The sequence below is a fragment of the Bos taurus genome, chromosome 1 (assembly GCF_002263795.3).
Source record: "Bos taurus isolate L1 Dominette 01449 registration number 42190680 breed Hereford chromosome 1, ARS-UCD2.0, whole genome shotgun sequence".
Lineage (NCBI taxonomy): Eukaryota > Metazoa > Chordata > Mammalia > Artiodactyla > Bovidae > Bos > Bos taurus.
This window is the reverse complement of record NC_037328.1, coordinates 81,825,878-81,848,533: the sequence shown is the minus strand read 5'-3', so window position 1 is coordinate 81,848,533 and position 22,656 is coordinate 81,825,878. Positions and strand designations below refer to the sequence as shown.

General features: G+C 36.6%; 1 protein-coding gene across 5 annotated transcripts in view; it reads left to right on the top strand.

Moving 5' to 3' along the window:
• Positions 1-22,656, top strand: part of MAP3K13 (mitogen-activated protein kinase kinase kinase 13) — a 161,605-nt gene that overhangs the window by 19,767 nt on the left and 119,182 nt on the right. The window contains exon 1 of one of the 5 annotated variants that reach the window (XM_010801216.4): positions 11,628-22,656. This exon is cut by the window's right edge and continues 17,269 nt beyond it. The exons of 3 other annotated variants lie outside the window; for them this stretch is intronic. The gene's annotated coding sequence lies outside the window, so the exon portion shown is untranslated. 5 annotated transcript variants of the gene reach the window in all.

Sequence of the window (22,656 nt, the reverse complement as noted above, 5' to 3'; positions counted from 1 at the left end):
TATGGTAATGTAATTCTCTGAAAGCAGTTATAAAACAGAAAATGAACACATTATTTTTATATTAAATATCACTTACCTTATGCCCATGTTAGGATAGACTAGTATCTATGTGTACTTTTATGCATTCATGACATAACTTTTTCTTAAGTTTTTCAATATTTCTAGGCTATCTGGTTCATCTGAGTTTTTTCAAATTGTCACAAATTTCCAATTATTTTTCCAGTATATTTATTGAAAAAATCCATGTGTGAGTGGACCCACAGAGTCCAAACCTGTGTTGTTCAAGGGCCCACTGTACTTTTGGGGGGATGATGAACACTATATTCAGAATAGTGATTTAAGTGTTAGAGAGAAGTATGTGAATTTGCAAGAGTACCAAGAGTGTTGAAAATTTGTCTATTTTGGAAATTATCTGACAGAATTCTGGAAAGATGAGATAGTGGTGGGAAAGGGGTGAGTTTTAAAGTTAACTTGTGGATTAAAATTGGAAAGCTCTTTGGACTCTTAGGCAGCTCTGGAGGCTGATTGGCTACTTTCTCTACTTGTCTCCCATGGCCTCTGGATTCTAACCGAGGAATGATCTTACTGAGTCTGTTAGTCACGGTGTGATAGGGAATCCTGCCACGGTAATACCCCTGTTTCAAGCATGGGTCCCTGGGTTAGGACAGCAGGATATGTTCACACAAAATACTGTTTCTCAGAAAGGGGCAGTGGAGTGCAGCAATTCTAAGAGATGAAGACACAGTCCTCCACCTACTGCAGTTTGCCCTTTCTCAGCTTCCTGTGCATCTCTGTCACTGTACTGTCACATGGCACAGTAATTGATACATATCTGCCTGTCTTACTAGATTGTTAGTTCTTCAAGCACTCATTCTTAAGTACACGGTAGGTGCCTAATGAATGTGGAATGAATGCAAATGAGCATACTCTTCCAAGAGATATAATACAATTAGTAAAAACATGTAGGTATACCTTGGTATATGAAAGTGAAAAGTGAAAGTTACTCAGTCGTGTCTGACTCTTTGCAACCCCATGGGACTTTACAGTCCATGGAATTCTCCAGGCCAGAATACTGGAGTGGGTAGCCTTTCCCTTCTCCAGGGGATCTTCCCAACCCAGGGGTTGAACCCAGGTCTCCTGCATTGCAGGTGGATTTTTTACCAGCTGAGCCAAAGGGAAGCCCAAGAACACTGGAGTGGGTAGCCTATCCCTTCTCCAGGGGATCTTCCTGACCCAGGAATCAAACTGGGGTCTCCTGCATTGCAGGCAGATTCTTTACCAACTGAGCTATTAGGGAAGCCCGGGTGTATGAAATATGTAGCCAAATGGGATCTTTTTTCATAACTGATGTATATGTTACACATTAGAACGATTCTTAAACATTAGAATCATCCTGGAGGAGTAATTTAACAAAAAACAGATTGTGTGTGTATATGCATGCACGCATTTTAACAAAAACACAGACTGCTAGGCCCTAACCTCGAGTGTCTAATTCAGTAGGTCTGGGTGGGGCCTGAGAATTTACATTTCTAACAAGTACTCAGGTGGTACTGATGCTGCTGGTCCAGAGACCTTAAGTTGAGAATCATTGCATTAGAAAAATCCTGGGAAAAGAATATGGAGATGCACAATGAAAACAGCAAAATCACATATCTCTTTCCTCTAAGTATCACTCCTTTTGGAAATGCCTCCTAAAGAAATTGAAAAAAAAAAAAGCAAAAGCAAATTATTATAACAAACAAATTTTGCTGTATTGCAAGTGGACTATTAACCACCATTGCTTCCAGGTCCTACTTTATAAAGTGGGGATAACAGTATATTTTTAAATTGGAAATATCTCACAGGGTTATTGTGAAGATTAAGTTTTCAGAACAACGTCTGACTTAATACATATTAGCTATTCTTATATTTTTGGTTAATAAGTTGCCAAATTAACCATAGAGAAGAAAAGAGAAAGAGAGAGGTCTGAGCAGAAGATATCAGTATAAGAGTCAATAGGATATAAGAAGTCAGTAAGAGAAAATGTTAGTCATTCAGTTGTGTCCAACTCTTTACAACCCCATGGACTGTAGCCCACCAGGTTCCTCTGTTCATGGAAAGAGGAAGAATACTGGAGCAGGTTGCCATTCCCTTCTTCAGGGGGTCTTCCTGACTCAGGGATTGAACCTGGGTCTCCCACATTACAGGCAGATTCTTTACCATCTGAGCCCCTAGGGAAGCCCTACTAAGAGAAAACCCTGAACAAAAAAGGCACAAGATATTTTTCCTTTACACATGAAAATGAAATTGTACCTTAGAAGCCAAAAGACCTCTTGACTTTGCATTTGAGAGTTTACTGTTTGGGAACTCTATTCATTATGCTGTAGTGGCCTATGTGGGAGAAAAATCTTAAGAGTAGATATATACAAATAATATCGTCAAAAGTTTTGTTGTTTTTTTTTTCCTTTTTACTAACTAGATGAGGATTATGAGGTAGAAACAGAAGAGAGAAGTGCTTGGAGGAAAGCAATTTGATTATCTAGTTTTTCCTTCCTCCCTGCCACCAGCCTGTACACTTTTATTCCAGCTTCATTTCAAAAATCAGGTTGCAGTTGTACATGAAATTATTATCCCATTTACTGTGCCTTCCTAAATTGGAGGCTGTAGGGACTGGGAACATAGTGAGCTGTAATTATTGTGATGTCATGCTAATGGTTTAAAATTTTTCTTTAAAAAATATTTTATATTCTTTAGATAGTACTGAAGCCATTCCAGCCACTATTATAAAATAGTGCTGAGATATTCTAGGAAAAATATCAAAGAGCAGCCCTCCCTTTGCTGAACTTGCCCTGATACTCTTTCCCCATTCACTCTTGTGTACCAATTCAACTCAACGTCTGAAATACGAATATATTCTGTCGAAACTGAGATTATGAAATGTTTGATTTTTTTTTTCCTGTGCTGTAAACAGCACTTGAGAGCAAGGTAGATGACTGGGCTCAAATTCCAGAGCATACTTATCGTGCTTTCACCCTCTGAAAATTAGGGAGAGAAGTGCCCAGGGTGAAACTAGGGGTGTGGCCTAGACTGGGGAGATACTTCGTTTCCATTCCACATAATTCCCACTATTGCTTATACTCTGTATTGATTTTCTGTGGCTCAGGGTTGGTTTCCGGACTGCCTCACACTTGAAAGGACAGGTTTTGCCATAAGCCTTTAAACAGTAAATCTGAAATAACTTCCTCTCGGTGAAAATAGGTATTTTAGAAAATCTGCAATAAAGCAGAAAGAATACGTGCTTTATTATTATGCAGGTAGTTATGCTAATGTAACAGGAATTAAATGTGTGGACTAAGATTTTCACTTCAGCATTATATATTGACATACTTAAAAATTGGGCTTTGATAGCTTGGAGCTATACAGGGTGAATTTCTTGCACTGGGTGAATATGTGCAGTTTTTCTGTGTCTAATTGACCATATAAATATATACTGTCAAATACAATTAAATTTGATCTTTTCTTAAAAGGTCCAAGGGAAAAAAGCATTTCATTTTGTGTAAAGTTTATTGATTCATCAGCAATAAACGTCTGAGTTCAAGGTACAGAGACAGACACCCCTTGGCATGCCATGATAATGTGTCATGTGAAAGTAGTTTCTGTTTGCAATTTCCAGATAGATACTCCAGAACTGACAGGGGAATTCCAGCAAGGTCACTCACCTATTCAGATTTTAAAGAAAGAAAAACAGCAAAGGAGAAAAAAAAAGCCTTCGTGTAAACATTAACCTATTTGCTTTTAAGTAGCTCTCTCTTTTCTTTTTTAAATATTGAAAGGAGAGCTCAAACTGGGTTTCCTTTATATTCCAAATCAAAAATAATAAATTTAGTTAACTTGGAAGTTAAGTTTATATCTCTGTGGTCTATGATAGCTCTTCTGCATTGGCAAAATATCCAGTGCTTAGGAAAATAGCTTCCCAGTGTCTAGCTCTTAAAACACAAAAAGACAGAGTAGAGGCAGGAATTCTTAAACTGTTTTCATTACGTTTTCTTTGATAGTTATTATCAGATGAAACAGATCTAGTTCTTGCTCTTGAGGCTTAATAACCTGCCCTTAAGTGACACTGAGAAACAGGCATTTAACTAAGCAAACATGGCTGGATGTACATGATGAATTAAAGTATTGTCAGTCCATAAATGTCTTTTGTGTGGCCTAAATACACAATGAAATGTGGACTGTTTAGAAAATAGCAAGAAGAGTTATTCATCCATAGGCTGGCAGTTTATTCAGTCCTGATTCTTTAAATCTGTGTTTTATTTAATGTTAACATTTGCATAATGATAGCATATTGAATTTAGTCTTAACTTTGTTATTGTATAGCTTACAGATTTTTCCTGTTGCAAACTGTGTGTGCGTTTGTAGGGAAAGGTTCAGTGTCTGACCTGTGGTGTTCTGTCTAGTTTGATGCTTTCTGTCCCTCCTGTTCCATGTACCTCATACTGTTGCAGAGATCACAGATGATCTGCTATCTACTGCTGGACACAGTAGGGCTTTTATATTCTTATATCTATAACGCTTATGGAATAACTATATACGGAACATATGTGTCCCTACCTCCCAGTTTTATAAAAGCAATATGACCATTATTCTCTAATATCTCCTGTGCAGTCCTCTGTGATCCCAAGCTTTTCATCCTCCCTCTGAGGTAACCAACGTTCTGATTTTTTTTTTGGCTGTAATCTGCAACTTGTGGAATCTCAGTTCCCCAACCAGAGGTGGAAACTGTGCCCCTGCAATAGAAGCACAGTGTCCTTCCAGAGAATTTTGTGTTAATTTCTTGTCCTTTTTCAATGGTTTTATCACATATCTGTGTATCATTAAACTGTTTGTTTATTAGTTTTACTTGTTCTTGAGTTTTATAAAAATAGAATTATATTGTATGTATTTTTCTGGGACTTAACTTTTTTTCTGTTCAGTGTTACAGTCTTAGATCTATCCATGTCAATGCGTATAGTTGTTGCTCATTAGTTTTCACTGCTGTATAACTTTGCATCATATGGGTGTTCCAGAATTTATTGGCAGAGGAGTTGATTGATGAACATGTGAGATAGTCCCATTTTTAGCTATTATGAACATTGCTCCTATATGTATACATATTCCTGACTATACATCTCCCACATACAGGTAAGAACTTCTCAGTGTTTCCCAACCCTTTTCATGCCATAGCACACATGGAAAATTATAGATAATATTTGTACAAAGCTTTCCATTACAGGAATGAAGCTGTGTCTCTGGCCTGGGGGCTTCTTCTTGGCTGAAGGGTTGAGGAGATCCATATCTGGGCACCCCTGTGAGAGCCACCCCTGGGCACCCTCCATTTGTTGCCCACCAGGGTGCCATGGAACAGCAGTTAGGAAGCTGGGTTAAGGTGTGTACCTGGGAGTTAAATTGCTGGTTGTAGGAACATGCTTCTTCATCTTTTCTAGATCATAACAAATTGCTTGGTGACACTAGTAATTCCATTTAACTGATATCCAAAGTGCTTGTATCAATTCTCATTCCTTGAATATATATTTAGGACAGAAAGGGAATCGCTGAGAATTCTACCATTTTCATGATAATTAAGGTCAAGTAGGAAAACAAAATAATGTATTATTCCGTAGGATATCATTTCAGATTTCCTTTCTCAGAACATGAGAATGTCAGCATTTTTTTTAAGAAGTGACAGCAGAGAGTTATAGGAAGTAGATGATGTTAAGAAGTGACAACATGCCTCTAACAGTCCAGGCTGAATGAAATACGTGTGAAAGCTATAATTTTGTCTTTCAGATTCAGTGCTACATTAACTTTTTGTTTCTTAGCCTCAAGAGGTACTTTCAGACAAGGTATACAAGGTGGAGTAGTGAAAGCTATTTGCTCTGTTGGTAACTGGTATTGGGTTGGCCAAAAAGTTTGTTCAGGCTTTTCAATACCATCTTACAAAAACCCAAACGAACTTTTTGGCTAACCCTATAGTTTAGAGATTCAACCATTTAGAAAAGAAGCTGGTTTAACTATTCTTAAAATTGATTTTCTTTCAAATCATAAAAAATCCCTAAGTATCAGAATTACAGTAGGGTAGTAAATGTTGATATTAATTTCTTCCTTCAGATGACATTAGACTAGATAGTTGATTTTTTTTTTAATTACTAATTGTACATAGTTTGCCGTGACATTTTCAAGAAGCGCCTATATATCACCTACACTGTTACTGCTCTAATGGTTTTCTCACACAAAAGATTTAAAAGAAATCTTTACTTGGTGGAAGCATTGCCTTGTGGTTTGTGGACCAAGACTGTTTAAAATTAGATGGAAAATATCAGAGCAAAGCTTTCAAATATATATTTAAAGCGTCTGCCTACAATGCAAGTGACCCGGGTTCGATCCCTGGGTCGGGAAGATCCTCTGGAGAAGGAAATGGCAACCCACTCCAGTACTCTTGCCTGGAAAATCCCATGGATGGAGGAGTCCAGTAGGCTACAGTCCATGGGTCACAAAGAGTCGGACACGACTTAGCGATTTCACTTCCCTTCAATGCCAAAGTAGTATGTTAATTTACTTGGCAGCAAATTACATATGAAAACTACACTTGCATTTTACCAATAGACCATACACTGCACATCAGCCAAGATTTCAGCTGTTTTGTTATAAATTAGAATTTGAAGCATAGCCACCAATTCTTGCATTAACATCATGTTTACAGTATATGTTTGTATGTGTATGCTTATATATATACATTTATGCATGTGTATATGCACACATACCACACATACATACATATTTACCCTATGTATATATGTCTGTATATATTTACACACATATATATGTATATGGTATTTGTTGGTACTTAGTATATATTCATCATTCTCAAATAACATTGATAAAGCATCTAAGTATAGTTGACAATGTGACTTCCTTCTCAGAATGTAGCCAAGCTTACCTATAAACATAAAAGATAAATAATATATGTTACATGAATAGAAATATCAAATAATGGCAAATATAAATCCAATATTTTGTTCATTATTTTTCTTCTTTGAATGTGAAATGTTTATTGTAATTTGCCATGTGGGGCCATAGTTCACTGAGTTATTTTTAAAATTATGGTTATCTTGAGTTTTAGTAGCAAGACCACATTTCAGGATAGCTGACCATTATATAGGTGCTTCTCAAATTTCTGCCCAAGTACCCCTTTATGGAAGGGGTGAGTGTATTTGTAGCCCTAAGAGAAGAAGGTGACTCCCATGCTTGAAATTTTAGGAACTGTTTGAATTTTAGAAACATATGCAAATTTTGCATTCTTCTCTCCTGTTTGTATATTTTCCTCCAATGAAGCTGATTCTACAAAACAATCTATGCCGTAGCTTCGTATACCCAGTTTGAGAAGCATGATAATAAATGGAATCCCATTTCTTGAAGGCCTTTGACTCAGAATTGCTCTCTTCTAAGAAAACTTCGATTTCTGTGATCTGGGTTCCATTTAGGCTTCTCTGAAAGTGAAAAGGTCTCCTGAGTGACCTCCTTTGCCATCAGTTCTCTCTCTTTAACCCGTCGTGTTGTGGTCTTTTGTATATCCTCATTTCTTGTACAGTACATTTGATGGAATACTTCTTTGATCTTTTATCTTCGTTTCCCAGAAGTTACCTCACCATGCTTGTTCTCAAAAGCCTCTGTCCGTTCCTTCCCTGTCTTCTTTGCTTCTATGCTCTTTCCCCAATTGTGTTTCTGTTCTGCGGCTCACCTTTGGCCTCTCCTTCCTCACTCTATCACCTCTCTCAGCTATCCCAGTCTGTCCTCTCCCCTGAACTCTCATCCTCTGATATTCAGAGGCCTTTTGGACAATCGAACTAAAACATTTAGGGTCACTCTCACATCCCCAGTGCCTTGCATAGTGCCTGGCGTAGTAAGTACCAACAAATATTTGCTGAATGAATTAATTACATGCATCTCATTCCCCTTCAAACCAGCTTCCTTTTCCAATTTTCATCTTTTGTCCCTAGTTTCATTATTCTTATCTCTCTCCACTACTGCAAATATTTGATTTTTTTTCTTCTGAAATATATTATATCTATGTTAGTTCTTTTCATTGTGTTTTCATGACTTTTACCCTCAGGCAGGCCTTCATCACCTCATGCCAGGATTACTCCCACAGTTTCGCATCTGGCCTCTTTGCTTCTAATCTGTCCTCTCTCCAAGCCATTTCTACCATAGCTGCCCTATTAACTTGTTAAATGTTTCTTGTTTTAATAAACTTTTTATTTAGGGAGTAGTTTTAGATTTACAGAAAAGTTGGAAAAATAGTACCTTCACCTAGTTTCTCAGATGGTAACATCTTATGTAACTTAACCATGGCTCATTTGTCAAAATTAAGAAATTAACAGGGGTACGTGACTATAACTAGAATCCAGACTTTATTTGTTTTTTGCCAGATTTTTACCACTCTACTTTTTCTTTTCCAGGATGCCATATTGCCACTTAGCATATCTATATTTTTAAGTAGGTAACATCGGCTTGGGTAAAAATTCAGAAAGGACAAAAGGATGCATAAGTCTCCTTCCCACCTTTGAACCATAGCTACCAGCCCCTTCCCTAGAGAGAACCCACTGTTTCTGGATTCTTGGATGTTCTTCCACAGAGATTTTCAGTGTATTCTGTTTGTCTCTCTCTGTCAAACATACACACGCAAATAGTTGCATCCTACATATAGTGCTCTGTACTGTACCTTTTTAAACTTAATACAGCTTGATCATTCTTTATCAGCAACATAAATATGCCTTGTTTTCTTATTCTACTGGGTATCTGCACTATAATTTACCAGTTCCCTTCTCATTAACATCTTTAACTTTTGCAAACAGTGCTGCAGTGAATATTTATGGACACATTATCATTTTATATATGTATTTTTTTAGTTATTGTTCCGTCAGAGGGGATATGTATTCATAATTTGATTGCCAATTTGCTTTTCAGTGGTTTTACCAATTTATCCTCCATTATTTACCCATAACTTCACCAACACTGTGCCTTATGTGACTTTGAATTTTGCCAGTTTGATAGGTTAAGATGTCATTGTATTTTGAACTGTGTTTCTCTTTTAATGAATGAGGTAGAGAGTCTTTCTATATATTTAAGAGCCATTTATATTTCTTCTTTTGTGAACTGTTCATATAACTTTGCTCATTTTTCAATTTGATTATTAATGTACTCATAATTTTATTTTCCTTCTTTAAAATATTTGTTTTACCTATTTTCTAATATATTAAGTGTAAATCCTAGTTCCCTTTTCAAGACTTTACATCATATGTCTCAACCCTAGTTTCACACTACCTTCCAACAATCACTACTGCTCTGACGAGTCTGGGTTTTATACTCTTAAAAGGGCACACAGTCCTCACCCCAGCCTTCTTTCATAGTGGCCCCCATCTCCTCCCTCCACTATGTCTTCAAGACAGAGATTGTTTTCACTTCTACAACTGGGAAAACTTCCTTTTAATTTCAAGTAGACTTCTGGAAAGAATAATTAATTGATAGTTTGTAAACTCTTATAAAAGAAAATGATAATCACTGAGACAGCACTGAAAAACAGAAAAACTGCTGACATCAAACTAACCGCATCTCCATTTCCAGAAGCGTTCTAGTGGATTGGTATGCTGTAGACACACCTTTATTTATTAAGGCATTGATTTTATCCTTCTGATATGCTTGAGAAGTTAAAAACAGTATAGGCTACATGAAAGTAAGTGTTTTTATAGCTAATCAGACTTGTGTACCCAGAGAGTATTGATTTATGGACCAAGGTCAAATTGAAGATCTCTAATAACAGGACTCTGTTCTCTGTTTCAGAATTCTGTTCTTGATCTTGATTACTCAGTGTTTATTTATTGATAACTTGGTAAATACATGGAGATGAAGCCAGTGCAGTTAGGGTTAAAAAGATATTTCTGATGACAGAGTACAGAGGCATGATTCAAAATTACCTTAATATTAGAAGGATGGGCTAAGGCGGGGGAGGATGGGGTGAATGGATACTTATGGAGTTTGGGATGGACCTGTACACACTGCTATATTTAAAATGGATAACCAACAAAGACTTATTGTATAGCACATGGAACTCTGCTCAGTGTTATATGGCAGCCTGGATGGAAGGGGAGTTTGGGGGAGAATGGACACATGTATATGTATGGCTGAGTCCCTTCACTGTTCACCTGAAGCTATCACAACATTGTTAATTGGCTATACCTCAATACAAAATAAAAAGTTATAAAGAAAAAAAAAGCAAGCTACCAAGTTTGTCAGATTTTTAAAAACAAAGTTTTAAGTATTTTTTTTTTCTTCATCAGACTTCATTTGGCATATTCTATCAGTTTGGGGTTTATGTTTTCAAAAAGACATTTTGAAATTAAATTACCTATATTTCTATTGCTGCCATAAAAAGTGGTCACAAGCTTAGTGGTTTAAAACAACACAAATTTATTATCTAACAGTTCTGTAAGTCAAAAATCCAATGTGGGTCTCGTGAGGCTAAAACCAAAGTTTTTTCAGGCCATGTCCCTTTCCAGAGGCTCTAGGGAGGTATGTGTTTCCTCTGGCCATTTCCAGCTTCTATCAGCCCCCTTCCTCCTCCTTAAGCCAGCAAGAGCAAGTCAAGCCCTCACATTGCCTCTCTCTTACCAAAGCTGGGAAAAATTGGACATATCCAGATAATCTCCCTGTCTCTTAACCTTAACTGCATCTACAGAGTCCCTTGGCTGTGTAAGGTAACAGATTCCAGTGATTAGGGAATGAACATCTGTGGAGGAGGTCATTATTCTGCCTGCCACAGTGCTTATTGCAGAGGATCACCAAGATAGTGAAGGGGCCAAATTAGGAACAAGAATCAGACTAAGAAGAATTGAAGATGATTCCAAATATATTGCTTAGGAGAGAATAAGATAATGTTTATAAAGTGATTAGTGTAGTTAAATACATAGTAAATGGTTTTTGCTCCAAAGGCTAATGCTACAAATTATAGAAATATAGTAGCTCAGAGGGAAAGAAGCTTAGGGATGTGGAAAGGGATGATGCAGCATAATATTTTATCTTGTGAAGAGCAGAATTTGGCAGGGACGGGGGGGTCTTAAGTTCTCACTTTACATTAGATCAGCAAGTGGTTTCAATGTCAGAAAGCACTACGTTTAATAAGAACTCTGCATTGTTTCCCAACTAGTGAAAGAGCTGGGGCGAATGGAGGTGACGGGGAACTATAATAGAAAAGCAACTTTCTGGCCTCTTTCTGCCATGATTATACCATGTATGCACTCTGAGGAGGTGGGAGAACTTTTATGAAGCAAGATTTTTGAATCCCAGAGGATTATTGTGTTGGTTGGTTGGTTTGGTTTTTCTAGGAACATAGGGAAATTCCCTCTGAAACCAAAACCCAGCCATCAGAGATTAGGAGACTCTTCAGGCTTTCTCTGTAATCTTCCATAAATTTGCCTCTTTAAACATGTCCAGGTAAACCTCTGAGAAGTTGCTGATAGGTGGTTATCAAGCAGAAGTTTAATGAACAAACCCTCCCACCTTGTTGGGTGGTAGCTTCCAAGGCCATGGTAAATGTGTATCAGTGAACCTGATCCAGAACCAGCCAGGAAGGGAACAAAGTTTAGTCTGTGAGGAAGCAGGCAGCTGCTGGTAGTTTCATGCTGTCTGATCCGACTTCAGGTTGCTGCAGTGTAAGTACTTTTTTTTTTAATATTTTGATATTTGAATATGAAAGCATGGTGGAAACAATTTCTAAGATTAAATTAAGGTACTAAATCTTGTATACTAGACCTACTTGCAAGAAAGTTTCAGCATTTCACAATAGTTTTATTTATTTATTTTTTTTTTAAGAAAAGGAAAGTCCTAAAGTCTTTCAGCAAGTATTCTGCTAACACAGGTCCTCCTGCTTGCATGAGATGACTTTTAATGTCTTGTCTTTGATTGAGTAAAGGTGCTTACGGTCAGAAAGTAAAAGTGATGGAATATATATCTAGTGCCCAAAGATTGATTATTTCCAAGTAGTGCTGAAATTTCTCCCTGATGTTCTTAATGGTTGCTGTCTCTTTAGTTTAGGCTCTTGTTACAAGATTATGTTAGCAAATATTTAGTAGTCTCTCAGGTAATTAAACTGGAGCTTTTGATGTTCAAAGAAATCAAATGAATGAGAACTAAGTAGAACTAACGTGATTTAATCAGATATTGGGATCCTAAATTTAAGAGCAACAGAGTGTATTTTCAAAGAGGAGGAACTTTGTGAAATGGATGGAAATGGCAAGCAGCCTTAGAAATTTCTTGCAACTTTGGAGAAATATGTTTTTTAAGACTTTGACATATGTACTAATTTTCCAGACTAAATTCCCCATACTGTCCTATGTAAAATAAATTTCATATTTGAAGTTAAAATTGTTGCAGTTCAGCTGTTGTAGTTCTGCTTTGGTACTGGGATTCCAGGAAGTACGCATTGTTATACAAACATTGACTCTATTGAGTGCAGCTATGAGAGTGTTAAGGTTGCATTTGGTGCTAGAGAGGTTGTTATTTTCTATTTCCCTTTTGCCACGATATATCTGGAAAAAAAATCTTGGTACTGGAAAATGGTATAACTTTGAACAGAGAAACAAATTTTGATGCGGTTAATATATTATATAAAAGTTATAAAGGCTGGCTGTGGGCCAGTAGCCTTTCAGATCATTCAGGAAGTACTGATTGTTTATACGGAAGTACTCTGGGTTTCCCCTTTGCTCTGGCTTTGCCTCAGACCTCAGGGACGTTCAGTTTATTTTTCTAGTCTGCCTCTTATTCCTGCTGGACTTGAGTGACAGCCCACGTGGCAGTACTGGGCCCCAGCTGGCCCTTGGTGGGATAGAAGCCCAAGACCCTGTCCTAGGCAGGTTCTAGGACTGTAATAAACTGAGACGTTGGTTCATCCTGTAGACGGCTGAACTGCAATGATTCTAGGTTCCTGAGCTGATTAAAACTTTGCCAACTCAGTAGCTATTGCTGGACCGGTTTACTTATTTAGTAATCAGTTCATGGAGGAGGGGCGGGGGTTGGGTGTCCTGGAAGAGAAGCCAGTATGGCAGGTGACACTATTACCAGGGAAGCAGCTGTTTACTAACCGTATTTGAAGTATTTCGGTCCTTTAACCACCTGGAAGAACACACAGGTGTGCCCGGGCTTAATCTTAACCAAGATACTGTCAGGTTTTTTTTAAAAACCTCCGGTAGCTGTCTTTCACACCCAGACCATTGCACATACCCCATGAAGCCTGTATGATCTGCTTTCTGACCACCTGTTGAACATCATGGCCTACTTCATTCACTTCACAAAGTTTGCTCCAGCTACATAAATGTCTTGCTATTTCTAGAACACATCAAGCATGTTCCTGCCCCAGGGCATGTGCTGCCCTGCCAGGAAAACTTTCCCCTGCAGAATTTCTGCCTTCTTTCCATTCAGGTTTCTACTCAGATACCTCCTCCTCAGAGGCACCACCACCTCACTTCTGCTACATTGCTGCTTTTTCCTTCATCCTGATTTACTTTTCTTAAATAATTTATCAGTAAAATATATAGTCTTTCCCACTAGAATAGAAGTTCTATGAGGGGCAAGAACTACATCTTGTTCAGTGCTATATTGCCAGTGCCCCAAATAGTGCCCACTGGACATACAGTATATACTTGGTAAACATCTGTTTTATGAATAATTTAATATCAGTTGGTACCACTAAAATTTATTTTTAAGCATAGAACTCCACTCCAGTATTCTTGCTGGAGAATCCCATGGACAGAGGAGCCTGGAGGGCTACAGTCCATGGAGTGGCCAAGTCAGACATGACTGAGGAACTAAGCACACACACACACACACACACACAGGAATTTTCATTGAGTTTTTTGAATAGGTGATATATTCACATGGTTCCAAGACCAAAACATATTAAAAAGTTATTTTGAAATCTTCCCACCCCAGTCCCCTATCCATTCAGTTCCCATTCAGGACCCCCAAATCACTATTATAATTTTTATTACTATTACTATATTTTATTATTATTCTTTTCCTATATCTAGAGTTTCTTTATATATCAAGGAATTATAAAATTATAAATAGATTCCTACTTTCCTCCTTTTTACATATACTATTATATATACAGTTAATTTTATCACTTATATGTTGAACCTCTTTCCATATCAGTACATGACAAGCATTCTCATTTTAAAATAGCTGCATAGTATTCCATTGTATAGATGTCTGCTGGCTCAGTGGTAAAGAACCTGCCTGCCAATGCAGAAGATGTGGGTTCCATCCCTGGGTCGGGAAGATCCCCTGGAAAAGGAAATGGCAGCGCACACCAATATTCTTGCCCAGAAAATCCCACGGACAGAGGAGCCTGGCAGGCTACGGTCCACAGAGTCACAAAGAGTCAGACACGACTTAACGACTAAACAACAACGAAAAACCAATCATCCAGTAACGGGCATTTTGGTTATTTCCAATATTTTTCTTTCGTAAACAATGCTGAAATTCACAGTCTTGTGACTGTATCATCCCATATATTCTTACAGTTTATCTGAATGATTAAATTCACCAGAGTAGAAACGCTAGATCAAAAGATGTCATGGCTATTGCCTAATTGCACTCCATAGGGATTGTTTCTATTTGTATTCCCCCAGCAACAAACATATAAGAGAGTTATCAGACTTTCAGATTTTTGCCAATCTGATAACTTAAAAACTGGTTTCAGCATAGTTTTTTTTTTTTTAAGAATTCATAATAAAATTTGTGTTAAAGTTTTCAAAACAATTTAAAAATTTTAAATTGTGATTTTAAAAAATGTAACATTTATCATCATAACCATTTTTAAGTGTACAAATCATTAGTTTTAAGTACTTTAACATTGTTATGAAACAAATCTCTAGAACTTTTTCATCTTGTAAAACCAAAACTCTTTACCTATTAAATGGCAACTCTCCATTTTCCTCTCCCCCATTTCCTAACAACCACCATTCTACTTTCTGTGAATCTGACTAGCATAGATACTTCATATAAGTGGAATCATACAGTTTTTTGTCTTTCTCAATTTAATTTTTAATTGGAGGGTAATTGCAATGTTGTGATGGTTTCTGCCATAGATCAACATGAATCAGCCAAAGGTATACATATGTCCCCTCTCTCCTGAACCTTGCTCCCACCTCCCTCCCCATCTCACCCCTCTAGGTTGTCACAGAGCATCAGCTTTGGGTTCCCTGCCTCATACAGCAAATTCTGACTGTCTGTTTTACAGATAGTAACACTTTTTGGTTTTTTGTGAGGCTTGTTTCACTTAACATAATGTGTTCAAAGTTCATCCATGTTGTAGCAAATGACAAGATTTCCTTCCTTTTTAAGGCTGAATAACGTTCAAACGTTCCATTGTGTTGTAGATATCACATTTTGTTTATCCATCTATAGATAAACCCAAAAGTGGGATTACTGGATCATATGGCAATTCTATTTTCTGAGAAACCACCATACTGTTTTCATAGTGGCTATACCATTTTAGCATTGTTTTAATTTTCATTTCTCTCATTTTGAGTAGGGTTGAGTAACTTCATGTTCAAAAGAAACTGCCTTTTGTGTGTGTGTGAACTATTTATATATTTGTCCTTAGTAGGAGTTTTTCTATTATTAATTTGAAAATATTTTTTGCTTTTGTGCCTCTGAGTTTTCCGAATTTAGAAGCTACTCATAAGTAGGTAGAAGTAGTCATAAATACAGGTTTGGAGTAAGAGTGCCTAGGTTTGAACTCTAGGTCTGTTGATGTGTGTTTGTGTGTGTGTGTTATTCTCTGTCGTGTCTGACTCTTTGCAACCCATGGACCATAGCCTGCCAGGTTCCTCTGTCCATGGAATTCTCCAGGTAAGCATACTGGAGTGGGTTGCCATTACCTTCTTGAAGATCAGTTGATAGGTGTGCAATATTGATTGGGCAAATTACTGAACATTTCTGGGCCTTGGTTTTCTTATCTGTAAAATAGGAGTAAAATTGAGTTGTTATGAAGATTAAATGAGATGATGTATATTACATGCTTAGTATAAGGCCACTGTGATAAGGCAAGGAAAAGAAATAAAAGGCCAAATTTCAGAAAGGAGGCAAAACTATCATGATTCACACACAGAAAGATTGTATACATAGAAAGTCTTATAGAAGCTATAAAAAATGATTTCAACTAATTAAAGAATTTAATTAGGCCACAGGTTATAATCAATATAAAAATTGTATTTGAAATAATTAGAACAGCTAAAACAATGAAAAAATAAAAGCAAATATCACCATTAAATTACCAAACACATAGAAATAAATATTTAAAAGAACACAAGACATCTATACTGAGAACTACAAAACATTTCTGAGAAAAACTGAAGATCAAAATTAAAAGTCCTATATATATATAGGTCTGTATATATATATATATATATATATATATATATATATACAGTTAACCCTTGAACAATGTAGGCATTAGTAGTGCTGATGACCCTTGTGCAGTTGAACATCTACATGTAATGTATAGTCAATCCTCCACATACACAGTTCATCCCTCTGAGTTCCAAATCTGCAGATTCAACCAACCTCAGATCATGTAGTACTATTGCATTTACTACTGAAAAAAAAAAACTCAAGTATAAATGGATCCACTCAGTTCAAACCTGTGTTGTTCAAGGGTAAACCATACCATGATCATGGATTATAGAACTCAGAACTGTTGAAATGCCAATCCTCCTGAAATTGATCTATAGAGTCAATGAAATCTCTGTCAGAATTCTAGCAGGCATTGTCAAGCCGATTCTAAAATATATTTGGAAATGCAATGGATATAGAAGAGCTAAAACAATCTTGGGAAAAAAAACAACAAGGTGAGAGATTTATAATATGTGATTCAAGACTTAAAAGTTACAGTTAATCAAGTATTACTCTAAGAATAGATGAATAATATCAGTGGAACAGAACAGGCAATCCAGAAATAGGTCACATGTATACGATTTTTTATCAAGGTGGCAAATAAATTAAATGGGAAAAAGATAGTCTTTCTAAACATGTTGCTGGTTGAAGTGGATTTGATTCACATCTTCACATCCTCCACATCTTTCTCACTTTATACATAAAAATTAGATAGATATGGACCATAAATCTAAATACAAAACTCAGAACCAAAAACTAGGAAAAACAAAGAAAAGTGTATTTGCAGCCTTGGAGTATGCAAAGGTTTCTTTAGTGGGACACTAAAAGCATTAATCATAAAAGTACATTGAATAAAATTAAAAGAGCTTATATTCTTACTGCAAGACTTCTCAGGATTTTATTAACATTTCTAGTAAGAAGGTCATGCAGCATTTCTCAGCATGTTTGACCACATAAGCCTTTTTCATCTAGAACATTAAAATACAGTAGTGAGTATGGCATAGGATAGACTTGAAGAAGGATTGCTTTGGTCCTCTCCTCAAAACATACTATTTTTGAGAGTTGTAATAAGTTAATGATCACTTTCTCCCTCTTTGATGTGAATCACTGTAATTTCATCCATTTCAACATAGTAAAGAAAACCCTTCTGCCAAAAGAGCTGTGATCACTTCTCATCCCATAACGACTGGTCAGCCAGCCAACTTTTACAGTTGTTACAACTGGTAGGATTTTGGGCTAGTATCACATTAGACTGAAATTCACTATAGTAAGACGAATAAAGAGTGACTAAGAGTACTAAGCATTTTGCATTCTGCCTGCTACTGATCCCATATGATTGTTTGGCCTGCTTTGCCCTGCTAACTCATTGCCTGGCAAACTCCAAGTTGTTAAGCCCTTGCTTCTCTCAGAGGCTTAGGAGTTGGTAAACTCCTATAGTAATCCCAGTTCCCAGCTTGAAGGTTTTTTCCCTCCTGTCTATGGAATTCCTAGTCTCTGACTCATAGTTCACTGTCCTAATCACATTCCTCTTCCTGTTGTTTCTGCCCATGAACTGATTTTTATGGAATGTGGATTATCACCTAAGAAGTAGGAGAAGAACCAAAAAAGAAAGTAGAAGGAAATCAACCTCAAGTTTTAATTAAACCATAATTTACCTAAAGGCTATTCAGGGAAAGAGATCTTAGGAAGAAGTCAAATAATGTTGTGATGTCAGTAGAAATATATATATGAAAGTTTAAAGAAGTAGCCCTATAATGTCTTTGAATTATATTTTAAAATTATATTTTAAAAATTGACTATTATAGTATATATTATCTAAAATTTATCCTAAATGCAGAAAACTCATAGCCAGATATGGAAATGTTATCTATGACATCAGAACAGAGCTCTATCTGTGGAAGGACTGTATATGACTGGACATTGAAGTGTTAGTTGTTCAGTCATTTCCAACTCTTTGAGACCCCCATGGACTGCATGTAGCCCACCAGGCTCCTCTGTCCATGGGATTTCCCAGGCAAGAATACTGAAGTGAGTTGCCATTTCCCTTTCCAGGGAATCTTCCCAATGCAGGGATCAAACATGGGCCTCCTGCTTTGCAGGTGGATTCTTTACCATCTGAGCCACCATGGAAGCTGTGACTAGATATTAAGAAGCTTTAATTTTAGATATGACATTAAATTGTTTTTTGGTAGTAAATAAATATATTCTTGTAAAGAAAGAAATTATTGCCCTGACCCTCATTTTGCAGGAAAAAAAAATATACACATAAAATATATATTTGTGTGTATACATTCACGTATATGTACACACACATGTATACACACATACCAGACTGTCACAGATACTTTTCTTGTGTGCTATCTCATTTAATCAGCTCTGTTCATGTCTCAACTTCCTCATCTGAAAGTGAGGTGATAATATCTCACTCTGCCTTCTTCACAGAATACCAAATATAATCATAACGAGATAATAAAATATACTACTTTAAGCATTACTCAAGAATTTAAGGACTAAATCTTGAATGCCATGTTGTGAGATGTTTACCAGTGTTTCCATAGTAAAATGGTGTGATGGATCCTGGTAAAATTCATTTCAAAATACATTTGCAATACAAACTTGGCAGCAACAATTTGCACAGCTTGTTCCACAGACATCAAAGAAATGATGGAACACCTGCAAAGTATAGAGCAACCTTTTTTATGCTTCTCAATAAATACAACACAAAGTAAACACACCCTTTGCAGTACTTTATGACACACCTCATCAAAAAACTGGCAAGGGAGATATATACTTGGGCAAATGCTTGGACATAGGATAACATCATAGATGACAGAAGAATTTTACATTAGAAATTGAAAACCAGTTTTTAGTCTGTGTAATAACAGTATAAACAAAAAGGTAAGCCTTACCTCAGAAGGTACCTAGGGATCATGGGGAGTTAAATGGAACGATGTTTATATAACTCTACTGCTTATTAACCTGGACCTGGGAGCTGAAAGAAACTTGATCTCTTTCTAGCAGCCTGATCCTTTATTATAATCAGAATGGAAGTTTTTTTTTTTTTTTTTTTTCTAATTTTATTTTATTTTAAAAGCTACTGAACCCTACCTCTAGACTGTCTTTCGATTGACCTGAAAAACTTTCATAATTTAATAAGATAATGGAGGTAGGGGCCACAGTGCCTGCCAAGCGTCTAGGAAACTGTAAGTTTTCCTCTTTAAAGTTCCCTAAAATGTCTGCCGCTGCTGCTAAGTCGCTTCAGTTGTGCCCGACTCTGTGCGACCCCATGGACTGCAGCCTACCAGGCTTCTCCGTCCATGGGATTCTCCAGGCAAGAACACTGGAGTGGGTTGTCATTTCCTTCGCCAAGGCATGAAAGTGGAAAGTGAAAGTGAAGTCGCTCAGTCGTGTCTGACTCTAACCCTAAAATGTCTAGGGGATCATAAACCAGGAAACGAACCCATCAAAGAAAGACCATAAAAAGTTACTAATTGAAAAACTGAAAAAGGCTGCCTTATAATCACTTATCTGGAAAATGATTAGACAATAAGGTCCATAGGAACAAACATGAAAAGCAAAGTGGTTTATATGGCTGCTTTGGGCAACTGTGAAGGAAAAAATAATTTTGCCAGAACTTTTTCCAGTTGAAAGTTTCAAGGATAAAGTTTTCACATAATACTCTAAAGAAATCACATGAGATACATGTTAACAGCAATAAGTGCAAATGGGAAATGACCAACCCATAAGTGGATATTAATAGTTCTGGTTCATGGAATAAAGAACAGAAAACATTACATACATACAGAAAACCTTACATACTGGTAGAGAAGTTACCTTCCCTCAATAGAAAGACCTTTATGCCCATCTAATGAATTATGTTTTATTTCTAGAATTTCCTTCTTACTGTTCTTTTATACTTTCCATCTCTGTGATAAAATTTCTTTTTTTAAGATTCCATATATAAATGATAACATACAATAATTGTCTTTCTCCAATTTCACAAAGCATAATGCTCTCTAGGTCCATTTGTATTGTTGCAAATGGCAGAATTTCCTTCTTTCTTATGACTAATATTCCATTGTGTGTGTGTATATATATATATACCACATCTTCATCCATTCATCTGTTGAAGAAGGCAGATTACATCCATATCTTGGTTAATAATGCTGCTATGAACGTTGGGGTATATGTATCTTTTCAAATTAGTGTTTTTGTTTTTTTCATATAGCTACCTAGTGGAAATGCTGGATCTTTTGACAGTCCTATTTTTAGTTTTTTGAGGAGCCTCCATACTGTTTTCCAGAGTGGCTACCAACAGTGTACAGAGATTCTCTTTTCTGTGTATCCTCACCAACATTTGTTATTTGTGGTTGTTTTGATGATTCTGACAGGTATGAAGTGAACAGGAATTTTTAAAAAGTATTTTATTGATATATAAAAGTACTTCTTTTATTGATGTCTCTGATTTAATTTGTATATGGGCAGTGAACATACTCTTTTAAGATTTCAGTCTGGAAATAATATTAAGAAACACTTTAAGTTTCAGAATAAGGTCTTTGTTAGTGTAGCTATCTTTTCACTTCACGTTTTCTGCAGTTGCTAAATGCAGTGTTTCATGAGGTTAGGCAAGATGGTTAGGGCAAGATGGTTGATAGTACTATTTAAATCTATCTGCTGATAGGTTTCTTTTGTCTACTTCTATAAATATCCATTACTGAGAAAGGAGTGTTAAAATCTCTGATTGTGGATTTACCTATTTCGTTAGTTCTGTCATTCCATGCTTTGAAGCTCTGATGTTGAGTGTGTCCACATTTAGGATTATTATGTCTTCTTGATGAAGCGGCCCTCTTAATATTATTAACTCTCCCTCTTTATCTCTGCTAATGCTCCTTGTCTTGAAGTCTACTTTATCTGATAATAGTTGCATCAGCTTTTTTATGCTTAGTATTTGAATGGTATATCATTCCCTCCTTTTACTTTCAAATTGTCTGTCTTTTAATGTTTGAGCTGTATTTCTTAGAAATAACATACAATTGAATCTTCCTTTTTGTAAATCCAGCCTTGGTCTCTACCTTCTAGTTCATCTGCATTTAGTGTGGTTTCTGACATGGTTGCACTTAGGTGTACTCTGTGTTTAGTTTTCTGTTTATCCCATCTAGGCTTTTTGTTTCCTCATATTCTTCCATTGACTGATTAATTGATTTTATTTTATTTTTTATTTATTTTTAATGTAAATTTATTTAATTTTAATTAATAAATTTATTTTTTGTTTCCTCATATTCTTCCATTGACTGATTTTAGTTTAATCAAATGTTTTCTAGTATTCTATTTCATCTTATGACTGTTTAGCTGTATCTTTTTAATATTTTTTAGCACTCCCTTTAGCTATTTTAATATTTTAAATGATCACATTCTACATATTAATGTTGTATCATTTCTTATAAAATGTAAAATCTGTGGATACAAAACAAGGACTTCTGAAGGGATATTCTAGAAATCTTAAAGGACAAGTAGAAATGAGGAAGAGGTGAAAGGGTACTCTAGGGAGAGCGATAGCAAGATCATGTAGCCTAGTAAGAGAACAAGCCATTCACTCTGACTAGAACCTAGAGCTCAGAGTGGCAGGAACTGAGGGCAGAGAACTCAGTAGGGGACACGCTTGTGTGTTGTGGTGGGTTGAATAGTGTTCCCCTGGAATTCATATTCACCTGGAACCTCAGAATATGACCTTATTTGGAAATAGACTGTAGTTATAATATTGGCATTAATACGAGGTCATCCTGGATAAGAGGTCATTGGTCTAAACGCAATGAGCAGTATCCTTATAAGAAGAGGAGAGGACACACGAGGTACACACAGAGAGGAGGCCGTGTGATGACAGCAGTAGAGACTGGACTAAAACAACTACCAGCCGACGGACACCGGGGATTGCTAGGAGCCACCGAAAGTTAGCAAGAGGCAGCGTTCTTCCTTAGAGCCTTCAGAGGGACCGCGGCCCTGCTGACACCTTGATTTTGAACATCTAGTCTCAGGAACTGTGAGGGAGTAAATTTCTGTTGCTTTGTGCCTCCCAGTTTGTATAATTTGTTACAGCAGACCTAAGAAACAAATGCAATATTTAACCCATATTCCGCTTACTGTGCATTAAGCCCATTGTTTTGGTTTTAAGATATGTTCAGAAATTCTTTT